General features: G+C 47.0%; 1 long non-coding RNA gene across 1 annotated transcript; it reads right to left on the bottom strand.

Moving 5' to 3' along the window:
- Positions 1-597: 597 nt before the first annotated feature.
- LOC137471589 (uncharacterized) lies at positions 598-10,548 on the bottom strand. Its single transcript, XR_010997704.1, has 2 exons — positions 8,303-10,548; positions 598-7,543 (listed from the first exon to the last, which is right to left on the bottom strand). It is a non-coding gene; the product is annotated as an uncharacterized lncRNA (long non-coding RNA).
- Between the last annotated feature and the right edge of the window lie 2,568 nt (positions 10,549-13,116).

Below are 13,116 nucleotides of genomic sequence, written 5' to 3'. Positions count from 1 at the left end.
AAGCTGAGTTCAGGCATCTGGGGAAGAGGTTTTGGGAATCCCAGTTTCTAACTGATAAAACGGAGACTTGGTTGGCCTGATTTTTTTCAGAGATGTGTAGCACATGTGGCCCCTGTGTGACTGCACTTGTAGCATGGGCATTTGCCACTTAAGATCAGGGCATGGATGTCTTGTGCTAGGAGCCTTCACACACAGGAACCCACGCTGAAAACCTTCCCATGACAGCTCAAAGCATAAAGCTAGAGAAGGGAGGAAAGCCAACTGTTTTCAATTCTGTTCTCTGTTTTGGTTTTTTGGCCTTTGAAGGAGTCTGTGAAACTCTGAGAGCAAGGGAGTCAGGGCCTTTGGGTGAGCAGTACTCAACATATTCTCTGTGCTGCCATAACACCTTCAAGAGTCTTTGGGTAACTGGATCAAGGAAACACAGAGTTCTTGCATTGCAAGAAGGGTGAGCTGACAGGTTTTGATCAAGTACAGGGTTTGTTTGGCAGGCTGGGTTGGACTGAAGTGTCCCCTCTGCTACATATAACCACTTAATTTCTGGCCCTTAGTGCAGGGACAGAACTCTGAGTTCAACAGGATGGAAATTCAGCTAAATAGTTTAAAAGTTACTATTTATTTCATGGTTCCTTGCAGGAAGTGTCATCACTTGTTGGATCTGAGGTCTAGACAAGCTTGTGTCTCTGATGCTGGCAGTGAGAGGTTGGGGACAAGGACAATCACTTTTTTTAACCCCCTAACATGTTTGCTATTGTCTTGGCAACTCCAGCATTTGAGTAATTCTGTTCTTTCTGTCCCCTTCTGGTTCTCTCTTTGCTGCTGGTGAGATGATTTGATATGCAGCAAGGCCAGTACAGCATTTCAAGCCTCCTTGCCTCTGCCTGCCTTCCTCCCAGCTGGTAAGCAGAGTTATCACTCTCTCTCAGATTCAAATAGGGTGCTTTCAGAACAAGCCTCGAATACCTGGGAATATTTAAAGCAGCACACATTTTTTTAGCTCTGCATTGACATTCCTGTGTTATCAACCCCCAGAGCTTGTTGCTTTCATAGGAAGGAGAGCTATGAATGGTCCAGGAATGTGATGTTCCACTCAACCCTATCTCTTATCAGCACACATAAGGCTGCTGTGTCTTCTGGAGAGCTTTTCCATTACTGTTAGCAGCTTGTTTCTTCTCCTAAAGTTGCTTTTCACTTTATATATATCCTGCCTGTTCTCCTTGCCAAAATAGCCAAAATACCCATCCATCTGAAACGGCAGCCACCTCATTTCCTTTGAAATCCCTTCAGCCCTGCCTGCTCCTTCGAGCCCAGGGCAGGCTATTCCAGCTTCCCTCCTCACCTATTCACTTTGGAAAGAGCCTTCTCTGAGGCAGTGGCAGTGTTGTGCTTCAGAGGATGCTGATGGGCAGGAGGTCTGGCGCAGGGAGCAGTTCCCTGCAGCCAAAAACCAGTCCCAGGTGCACCCCCTTATCACGTGGGTGGGTGAAATGGCATCTGCAATAATCAGGTATAAATATACAGGTAGAAGGCTGTAAGGAATGATGTCTTTACAAGCCTTGCCAAGGGCGCTCCAAGGGCAAGACTTTGCCTTGAGCATCAGTTGCAGCTCAGTTGCCACAGTGGGCACCACATGGACATGTGGTGGTGCTTGGAGAACCTGACCCCAGAGGGAGTCTTTTAGAGAGACTGATAAAGACAACCAGACCATAAAAAAAGAGATAAAAATAAAATAATAATAAAAAAAGCCCTTTGGTATTTGTTTAAGAGATAAGATAAGCTGACAAAAATGCAGAAGACAATTGTTTACACACGCACACAGACACATAAACCAGGAAGAAAATTCTTTTCCAAAAATAGCTGCTGACTTTTTATTTATAGACTTTTTTTCCTCCCCTTTCTTCTGACATGAAGCAGAGCATTTACATAAGGGGCAAAGAGATCTGATGATGAATAACTGTTTCTTGAGCAGACCAAAGTCCTCATTAGACCTGCCAGCAGGGACAGATGTCTGGGCCTAGGGATAGCACCAGAATTAGCAAATGTCATTTAACTGTCTGAAGTCTTCAACTAACAATAGACAACCTCCCAGAAGTTCAGTGAGATTTTTTTCAAAGCATCAAAATTATAGCAGGTCTGATTTATTCAGTTTGAAAAGCTTCATGGGGCATAATAAAAGGTATATTTTGTGTCTGATCTACACCTGATTAGTTGTGCCTTCTGCTCCCAGGCCCTTGACTGCCTCCTGTCCAGCAGGAAAAGTATGGTGGAACTCCTTGTTGAGCCTAGACTGCTGGACTCTGGGTTTAGGAGATGATAAAAGCAGAGGAGAAGGAGGAGGAGGAGGCAGGTTACAAAGGAGAAGCTTCGCACTTTGCAGTGCACGTAAAACAGGATGCCACCACTGGGCAGAGGATGACGGGAGCAGGGGCACAGAGAAACACGTTCTTTAGCTTTGTGTGAGGGTATTTTTAGTTTCACGGAGTACAGACCCAAACTTTGGACAAAAATAGCTATCCAATTACATAACAGCCTTGCCTACAAAACTCCCCCCGCTGCAGCCCTAGGAGGCTCCTGGAGCAGGGGGCTGTCAGTCACAGCACGGCCGTGACTCAGCACGGACGCGCATCCCAGCACTGCAAAGCCAAGATGTGCGGCCTTACACTGCACGGGACGTGTGACAGCAGATGCAAAGCAACTTCCCAGCTCCATGGGCCCAGGGATGAGGCAGGGTGTTGACCACAGCAGTGAAATGCAGATGGGGCTGTTCTTCCCCTTCCTTCCTATTTGCCCATGGCAAATGGGCAGGATGAAGAAAGGACGCAGGAAGGGTTTCCATTCTATGGGTTCCTGGTTTTGCTTTGTTAGGGTTTCTTGAACAGTAGGCAGCCCAGATACTGAGCCCTTGCTCTCCGTCGCCTTGCAGTATGAGTTGTTGGTCTGACGTGGCCCAGTTTTGGTGTCACTGTATCCCTGTCACTACTGTGGCTGACTTCTCAGAAGTGAGATTCCAGCTCAGAAACTCTGGAGGTTTGGAAGTCACTGTTCACCCTTTGACCCTCTCCTTAGGACAGAGGCATACTCATGCTCAGGGGAAAGTTGCCCGGTCACATCCCGGGCTCCAGTTATTCTGGTGATAAACAGGGGAGTGTGGTGTCAAGGGTGCTCATTCTTTCCATTTGCACTTTGAACATGCGTGGTTAGAGATTAGTAATGTGTCATCCTTTCTTCATCCTGTTTTCCCTTGGCAGCCATGCTGTAAGTGGATGAGCCCGGGCAAGTAGGTGATACTGGTTTGTTTGCCAAAAGCAACATTACGTGGTGATAGCGCTCGTTGGCTCTGAAGGACCAGTTCTGCTGAACGTGCTTGTTTTCCTGAGGCACCAAGGTGGAATGGGTTTCGGTTAAAAATAACTGACCTCCCTGTGCTGAGCCTAAGCATTTTTTCCTAGGAAGCCATTTTTAACCACAGATGGTCACCAGATGCAGTGGTTATCCAGGAGATCAAAGCTGGGAGCCCACCATAGGGAGGAGTTGAATTCTTTCCTTTTGCTATCAGACCTTCTCAAGTGGAACATCTTCCTGGTTGTCCGCTGGTGTGAAGGGAAATGTTTGGGGGGAATACGTGGGAACGTTGGGTCAATGAGAGACGTGCAGTGGTGGTGGGTGTACGTGTGCATGCTTGGGAACAAACACTAACTGCTCATGGATTCTGAGAAAGCCAGGGCTGTCCACCGTGTCCCAAAATAGCTCATGTAAACAGGTGGCCTTACGCTGCATCCATACTCTGCGATGGAGATGTACAGCCCTGAAATGTAATTTGTTACACAATTTATCAAAATAGTTATCCTCCAGGGGCTTTAGGGCCTTACTGGGAAGGGACAAGGAAAAAAGAGAGACAAGTTTGATTTATTGAGATAAGTAGAAAGTTGTTTTCTAATGCCTTGGAGTGATTTTATTGGGAGTCTTGTGCAACGTCAGAATACAGTGGTGCATTTATAGAAATGTTATTTTTATCTTAGCTATGTGGAGGGTGGTGCTAAAATATCCATATAATTAGTGGCCATGAAGAAAATATCTTCCAGCTCCTTGTCTTTTCAACAGCACCAGCTCTGGGTGCTGTTGTAGGCCAGGTCCCTCTGTCATTCTCACAGAGGCACATACACACATCACGTGTAGGATGCAGCTAGGGTCTGTGGGTGTGTATGTTGGGGGGATGGCATGGTCTGGCAGCTTGGGCAGCAGACAGATCTGCTTTCTGCACTACTTTTCTTGATGACATCACACCAGGAGTACTGCTTGCCCACAGGGTCAGTGGTGACATCGAAATGTGGGGGGCCCTTTCACGTGTCTCAGCTGTGATGGCAGGATCCACTGCAGCTTTGGAGGTGCTGGCAGGGACTCCTTATCTCTCCTACAGCAGGGTTGAGCTGTGATCTGTGCAGGGACCATCACGTCCTTCCCATGTGCCTTGGCCTCAGCCTGACACATCTCACCTTGGCAGATTCTACCTCCAGCTAAGTTTTTTATTCTTTTCTTTAGAGATATTCAGACTATTCTGAAAATAGAGGGAGTGAAAATGCAGTATTTTTCCCCAGTTAAAAACCTGGCTAGCTTTTTATAGAGTAGTTCTAATACTCATATTGTTGGGAATTATGAAATATACTGGGAATTGGTCTGTTTGCCAGCCCAGTACCTCTGGGTTATGCTGTGTCAAACCTTGACGGGCAGGAAAGTAGTTTGCATATGCTCATATGGATTTTACAGAGAAATTTCCAGAAGATTTTATATGTTTTAAGCAAGTCCAAGCCAGGGACTGAGTAAGACTTTGGCAGCTGGCAAGTCTGTGTCCAAATACCTGAGTTGGAGGCAAGAAGAATGTCTTCCTGTGCTGTTAGTGCTCATCCTGTTAATATACAGAAAAAGATCAAACAAAACCCCTGAGAATATGAATGGAAGTGTCTTCAGAGCAGAGCCTGAGTATGGCACAATAAAAGGCAAACGGAGGAGCATAAAACAAAATCCATAATTCCTATGCAGTGAGTGATCATGATCCAGAACAGGACCTGAATGTGGGAGGGGGATATGGTCTGCAGTCATGCATTTGGTGATTGTGCAGTACTAGCTGCACAGTGAGTTAAGGAGTTAAAATCCCTAGAGACCTCCATGCATGATTTGCTGTGCCCTCAGTAGTCCATGTTGAATCTGTATGGAGATCTTGTTTTCTTTAAGTCCCCTCATTGTGGCTTAAATCTGTCCTGCAAGCTCCCTTGATACCTCATTGTTGGAGGAAACAAACCCTAAAGGCCTTTGAAAGCTCCTGCTGAGCACTGATTCCTTTTCTTCTGGTAGCTTTTCCCTAACTCTGGCTTTTTCTGCACAATTCACTGTTTCATGGCCTGGCATCAGTCCGGGGTTCAGGAGGGTTTTGCTATTGATTTTTACAGGACCAAGGTGTTGCTGTAGGTGTTTCACATCACTGCTGTAGCTGTACAACCTGACATCTCTGCCTAGACAGGCTATGGGAATTAAGTGAAGCATTTGCCCCAAAGGCTTTTCTCCACCCATCTCGCACTCATTGTGTCTGTGAGGACTTTGTGTCCCTGCACAATAGTCTTTCCTAGGATGTTCAAAGTATTAAAAGAGGGCAGGTTTTCATGCAAAAGCAAGTCACAGGCAGATCTGATTCCTAGCACTGCTTTACAAACAGGAGAGCTAGCACGGAAATGTAATTCCCTTACCCTTGTTGAGTAGTACCTTGTGAGCTACTCAGGGGGCAGGTACCACCAAAAGTGGCACATGATGCATGACCAGCATCTCCTTTATAAAAAGCCCCACGAACCAAAATTAACCTTTTTCAGCAGAGGAAAGGCAGAGAGACACATGTCGAGTCTTGTTTGTACTCACAATACCACGCACATGTTCCTAACTTTTTATAGAAACACTCTTGTTTCTCTGGGTGTGCGTTGAATTGGGTTTTTTCCATCTGTGGGGATTTATCCCACGAGTTGGTCCAACCAGCTCCCAAAGCTGGGTGTTCATGGGAGGCTGTTTAGTGAAAATAACTCATGAGAACTGAAAAAGAAAAATGCTCAGGACATCTAGGCTATTAATAAAAGCGAGTGTTGCAGATCCCGGTATAAGTTTGCTGCATCAAGGACACAGAATTTGCCACCCAAACTATTTTGGCTCTTTCAGCCAACAGTGCACTTGAGCTCATGTTGAATTGGTGATATTTTGGTGTTCGTTCTGTGCAGGAGGAGTTGGTGCAAACCTGCATTAGGGGCACGGGTACAGCACCGTGTCATTGGAACGCTGTGGAGCATCCCATGGTGCCTCTCCCGTGGAGGCAGAGGGCTCAGTGATTTTGGCATGGCTACACCCGCAGGTGGCTTTGGAGAACCTCAGCCTACAGCATGGCTGTGTTTCTCCCCCTCTAACCCATGAACATGCACACTGCTTTATTCCAGAGCCAGGAGCTTCCTACTGCTTCATAAAGTACTTGCAGCATCGATTTCCAGTCTTTGCACTATGGGAGCAATAACTAACCGAGCTGTAATGTTTTCCATTGCATATTTAACTCGGCATGCACAGCGTGCCCTTGCCAGAGCTTGGATTTGCAATTCCACAGCCTGGGAAATGCATGCACGAGGTACATCCTTGGTGAAGGATCCCAGTCAAAGTGATGCCTTCTCCACCACAGTTTAAAAGATCAGTGCACAAACAAATTGCTGCGCTTCCGACGGAGTGCTTCCATAAATATAGGAAGGGCTTGCTTTACTGTGATCCACATCTTCCAGGCAGATCTCAACCCCCACCTTCCGCTGCCCTCCGTATTGTGCCGATGCCAAATCAGCAAATGTTCAGAGAAACAGGATAGGCCACAGCTGTAAACCAGCGATGGCATCTTGTACATTGGGCTGTTGTTGTTTTTTTTAGCGTGAAAGGCTGGAGTAGTGCAACACTGAAATTGCATTGGCTAAGATAATAAATGGATCAGACAAATATAGCTGGGCATATGCTGAGTGTGGGTATGGGGTTTTAATTTCCCTTCTTCAAACCAAGATCTATAATAAGATGTTTCCTGGCTTGTGTGTGAGTGTTTTTAATAGCTTCTTTTTTTTTTTTTTTTTTTTCTTCTTGCTGAATATTTCTGGACATGGCTGTACTAGCCAAGCACTGCACAGCAGCTACAGTGAAAATTGCTTTACATCTCTGAGCTGAGAGTACAGTAGGTGCCATAAACTATTCTTCAAGTCTGCTCTGTCAACGGGTGAGCACATTAGCAGCCTTCCTTTGCAAACTGAAGCAGCGTCAGATGGCAGAGGAAAGAGGTTTTGTTTGCAGCAGAAAAGCACAATTCTCAGCTGGCTCCTTGTTGGAGCAAGGGGGGTTGGGCTTTTATTTTATCTGCCTCTGAAGTCACAAAAGGTAATGGATTTGCTCCTTGATCTTCTCCTTTGTCAGTCCCAAATCCAGTCCAGTCTGGACCCCAACTCTCTCTGAGAGCCAGCAAATCCCACCGCTGTGCAGCAAGCAGGAGATGCTGCAGGATTAAGGGGCAGAGGGGCTGCTAAGCAGAAAGCTTCCCACAGAATCATGCACACACACACACCAGCAGCAGCTACAGCCATGGATTTGCATGGAACCACACTTGTCATAAGCTTTGCTGAGCCCATACTGTGCCCATCATCTCTTAAGCTGAGCTAATTCAGTTTTATATTCCCCATCTCTGTCTCACACTACAAAGGCAGGATGCTCAGAGAGTCACCCTGGGCAGCAGCATTTCTCCATCACTGCAAAAGCCGGTATGTCACCTGTGGATAAAGTAGGGCTTTGGGGCTGGACTGAGTCCTACACGGTGACCACTCCTTGTGCTGGACTTTAAAGCACCTGCCAGTGGAGGCAGCTTGTTAGAAGCCCTATAAAATGTGTGTACTTGCTTAAAACCCCTTTTTAAATGTCATCTGAATGGCAAATCTCAGCTTTCACTCAAACAAAATGACCCCACATCTGGCTTTAGCAGCTTTGACCTAGGTGGCTCAGAAACTGGAAGGAGTATCCAAGGTATGCTCTTATTTTATCCAGCAGGATTTATTTTTAAAGTCAGCATCATGGCTGGAAGAGGCCAGAACTTCAGACTGGAGCCAGATCCCAGGTCTCAGGGAGGACATTTCTAAGCCTCCTGCATAATACTTGAACTTTATTTTGACATGAGTCAGCATTATAGTGATGTTATGGGAAAGGCAAACATTGCACTAAAGAAGTGTATTCCACAAGAAAAGATCAAACTAACTTGACCTACCGAGTCTGAGGGAAGGACATTTCTCCAGGACACAAACCAGCTGAGAGATGGAGAAGTTTCTGCTAAGAGACTTGCATCCCACCTCTGTGGAATCAAGTACAGGGACATCCCTGATTGGAAAGGGAGAAAATGGAGCAGTGGAGCATTAGCTCCTGCTCTAAGACTTCAGTGGGGAAATACTTTACTTCCGTATCTCTTCTGCTCATCTCAGATGGGATCATCACCATCGTTCTGCCTTATGTGTGTTAACAGAACAAGTAATCACACCTTATCGTTTCAGGGCCATGCCAGTCCCTCTGATAAGGAAATTTATAGCTCCAAGTGAGTAAATAGTCAAGAGTCAGCAGTGGCTTTAGTAAAAAATGAGTATGAAAGTGGCTTCTCCTGTGGGTAGGGAAGGACACTGCCCTGATCACTTCTGGCTCTCTTCTTCTGCAAGTAATAATGTGCATTCCTCCTGGACCTCTGCAGCAGTTAATAGTGGGCAGGGGAAGAAAATAGGACCCAAACATTTCCATAGGAATGCAATTCACTCCTATGTCTTAAATGCCAGCTCCCACCATGATTTTGCCACTTCATCCCTGGTGTGATCCCAGCTCTGATGAGCTGAGCCCTAACAGGTCCTCTTTTCGGGGTGCACGTGTAGATCAGTATGTCTGGAATCAACTGTACAAAGGGGCTCTGTCCCTGACTCCCCCCTGTGTCCAGCTGGGCCATGCTCAGCTGCTGGGATAAGGAGTGCTGGGAACAACTGCAGGGGCAGCTGTGCTGCTGAGGAGCACACCCCTCACAGCCCTTCTGCTCCCATTGGAAAGGGGCTATCCCACTGCTGCTCCCACCATGGCTGAGCTGCCATCCCCCAAGATCAGCTCCCATTCTTGCAGGCCTGGCTGTAAGTGCCCAGGGCTGGGGAAAGTGCTGCTGCTGCTGAAGAGGTGGCTCAGCAGTGGATGCTGAACAGGTTCTGTCTGTAGGGAAAGGGCTTTCTGTAAAAGCTGTCTGAGCTGGCTGATGTGTGTGGTGTTCCACTGAGGGCTCTGCCCAGCTCAGCCTGCACTGCAGCTGCAGCTACAACAGAGGCAAAACTCACATTATCCTGCAATATACTGAGAATTAGCCCCCATTCCTGGGACCTTTTAGGTACCAGGTCTGCCTGGGCTTGTGTTTCACCTTTGTGCTGAAACATCCCAGGCCAGATGTCAGGAGCATATTCTGTTTGCACTCAGCTCATTTATCACAACCTTAGTATTGCATCCGTCCTCATTTATTTTCCTAGACCTACCAGGTGGAATGGCCAGGGTGTCTCATGGCGGGAGGGAATCCTGGGCTGCAGGTGCATTCTTGTCCTGCAGCTGGAGGCCTGTGGCCATGGCAGAGCCTCTGCTAGGCATACCAGCATCCTCTGCCTGCAGGAGCAGCACACACCTCACTGCCCCAGCAGGCACCCTACAAATGGGCTCCTGCTCCCAAACGTAGCCGTGGTGTTTGTGCTCCTTCCCTCCGACAGGTCTCGCTTCCCAGGCATTGCCCACACATCCATGCATCCCAGCAAACCAAGGCCCGGGAGGCTGTGAGGGTCTCCCAGGTCACACAGTGACTCACAGGTGTCTCTGTGGCGCGCAGGCTGTGCCTGGCCCATCTCTTCCTATGGAAGTGGTGCAAACCAGGAGTTAAGATTGCGTGACGCTTGCGAAACAGCGCAGAAACACCTCTGGTTTGGGAGGGTGCTGAGGAAATTCTTGTTGAAATCAACCCACAGCTGGCTGCTTCCCTCCTGTGCTGGCTTGTGCCGAGTGCTCGCTCCCATTCTCAGATCCAGCTTTGCAGATGTGCAGGGACACCTCCCCCAGCCCGAGCCGGGCGATGCAACGAGGCCATTGTGTCTGAGGCAGCCTGCACACATGGCATCTTACACAAGCAGTAATGGGCTTCGTGATTACTCCTGCTGCTGCCACGGCACCGTCCCTCCTCGACATGTCAATCACCACCTTTCCCCAGGGAACATTCCGCTTTCCCAGGACGTTGTGGAGCTTTGATCGCACGCCACGGCAGTGGGATGGAGCACAGAACCATCCCTAAGCCCTTCCTACGCTGACACCGAGCAAGGTGACCCTGAAACTGGCTGGCAGTGGGACAGCGAGGCACAGGGCAGGGTGTGCTGCCACAGTGCCTCACACACCTGGAAGGAGATGGGACAGGTTTTCCCTGTCCTTGGAGCAAGTGGGGTTGGTAGCAATATCCTTCCTCTCAAGCCATGGTGGGAGAAGGAGTTAATTCACTCCTGACACCAAGTGCTAAAATGTTTGTTCTGGCAGCCAGTGCCAGGCAGCAGGAATACACTTTTGACAGAGAGATATTAGGTAAAATGGAGTGGTGACCCAAGGAGGTGTAATTAGCTCTGCTGTCACATAGGAAAGGACATGTTTGTACAGATTATTTCCAATTTCTAGCAACACCTGCTCACTTGCTTTAACCAGGTTTCTCAAAATAAGGACTAATTAGCACTTCCTTGGAAGCCCAGCTCTCTCCAGGCAATGGCTTTACCTTTCAATTGATATTCCTTCTGCAGGAAGGCACATTAATTACTGTATCAGGAAAAGCTAATGGCAGCAGGAAACCATTTTCATGCCTAAAGCTAATTCAAGGAGAAGGCAGAGCTCACCAGATCTGGACTTTCTTGCTCATGCCAGGCATGAGGGCTGTGCAGTGAGTTTCCTTCTCTGCATCCTTAAAAGAGAACAGGAGTAGGTAGAGCAGGAAAAGGACTGACAGCCTGAGGCAGTGGGGTAGCTCCTGCATATCTGTGCTTGTCATGTGCCTTGGAGACAGATGTGTGACCTTCCAGACAATAGAAATCCCTATTGCCCAGCCGACCTCACTGAGCTTCACACATAATTTAACATGTCTTATAATATTTTATAGACTCCACTCTGTTACTCAGCATTGAGCTATTATTTAATGAAATGATCCCCAACAGGGACTTTAGGAGAACTAATAGTACATAAAAGCTTTGGGGGTAGGGTGGTGGGAAACATCCACAAATGCTCTAAATACCGAATTTTTGGTCTCTTAATATTTATTAATTTAGAGCCTCTATTCTGGTTGCAGTTCTGCAGATCCACTTCAGCATGGTATTGATTAAATCTGGTGCCAGTGAAAACCAGTATCAGACTCAAGCCCAGAGAAGCAGTATTTTAATTGTTCTAGAACCATTTTGCCAGCTGGGACCTTTTTTTAATGGCACTCGTAGATGTGTGAAAAAGCAGTTGCAGGATACTTTTAAGGGAAGAAATTCAAGTTAAGTCCCTTTATCAATGCATCCAAGATTTTGGATACTCTTCCAGGCAGTTTTGCTCAAGGTCTCCTTATGGATCTCAATCCACATCCACAGCAGCAGGAGCCTGAGCAACAGGTTGGGCAGCACTGAGAGGAACCCCCTTGTGACAAAAGAACATCTATTTATTGTTTATTCCGGTTTATTCTTCTCAATGCTGAATTTGAAAAATAAATACGATCCATTGGGTTTTGATACCCACTTGAATGCTTTGCAAAAACGTGATGCCTTATTTTATTATTATGTTAATTTTATATTCTTTATTGGTTTATTATATCCAATATCTCAGCAGACCTGTCAGCTTACAGCAGACTCCAGGGAACTCTGGTGTGTTGAAACAACTTGCAAAGGATGACACAGAGTCATCTGTAGTGACTTTGCATTGGGGATGGGGGAATGAAATGGAGCAAGTCTCACCCTCAGGGGCGTGGAGAACAAAGGAACTTGAGAGGCACCTGAGTGCTACTGGTGGTATGAAGTGCAAGAGGACATAAAAGCTCTGGTTCTTGTGCCCCAAAGGTCTTTATCGCATGCCAATTGTCATGAATGAGGACAGCTTCTGGTACGGGCTGATGAGTAATATTTTTCCTACTGCTGCTGAAGCTGCTGGAAAAATCTGGTTGATCCAGGATGTCACGTCAGAACCTAATTCCAATTTCTGCAAACACCCATACACTCATGTTCAGTGCTTAATAAAAGGTAAGATCCAGTCAATGGGAAAATGTGCTTAAGAGCTTTACTCCCTTTCTTAAGCACTCTGCTGGGTCTGGCCTCATGCAATGTGTCAAGCACTCATTACCCTTATCTTTTATTGTTTTAATACAGATAGTTGTGTGGGAATAACCCTCTCACCACAAAGGTGGGGATTTTTCGGGGTGGGGGGGGAGGCCACCCTGTGCATATGCACTTACTAATAACGACGTGTTTGGGTGATGTTCTGGCTTTGTGCTCCAAGGAAATAAAGAGAAGGAAACATGATTGTCTTGGAGCAGGTACACAGCTTTGAGATGCCTGGCTTGGAAGAAATTGCAGAAAGTGTTTCCCTTTGTATTGCAGGGCCTGGCAGCCCGGTGAGATAATAGAAGATAAAGTAAATTGTACGACAATGGAAAATGCTGAGCTCTCTGAGTAATTAAAGGTTGTGTAAGACGGTCGCATGGCTTGTAAGGATTATTAATGCAGTCACGTTTGCATTATATAAAGGGTAATTAAAATGCAGCCTGCTTACCATTGATTACACCCTTTGCCTGGCACAAGTTGCTGCAGTTGCACAGCCTGGCAGCAAAGGTGGCTTGAGAAGCAGGGCTGCAAGCAAAAGGAGAGGCTGTGGGGTGCAGGATGCCCAAAACTTCGGGACCACTGCTGTGCCATAGCTTTGGACAAATCTCCCAGCAGATTGTGTCCTCTCCATGTCACAGAGGCAGGAGGGTGGCTTTTCATCCCACCATGCCACAGTCACTTAAGCTTCCCTATAAGAGCT

The sequence above is a fragment of the Anomalospiza imberbis genome, chromosome 3, assembly GCF_031753505.1.
Source record: "Anomalospiza imberbis isolate Cuckoo-Finch-1a 21T00152 chromosome 3, ASM3175350v1, whole genome shotgun sequence".
In the NCBI taxonomy this organism is placed as follows: Eukaryota; Metazoa; Chordata; class Aves; order Passeriformes; family Viduidae; genus Anomalospiza; species Anomalospiza imberbis.
Note: the sequence above shows the minus strand (reverse complement) of the source record. Positions and strands in the feature narration are given on the sequence as shown.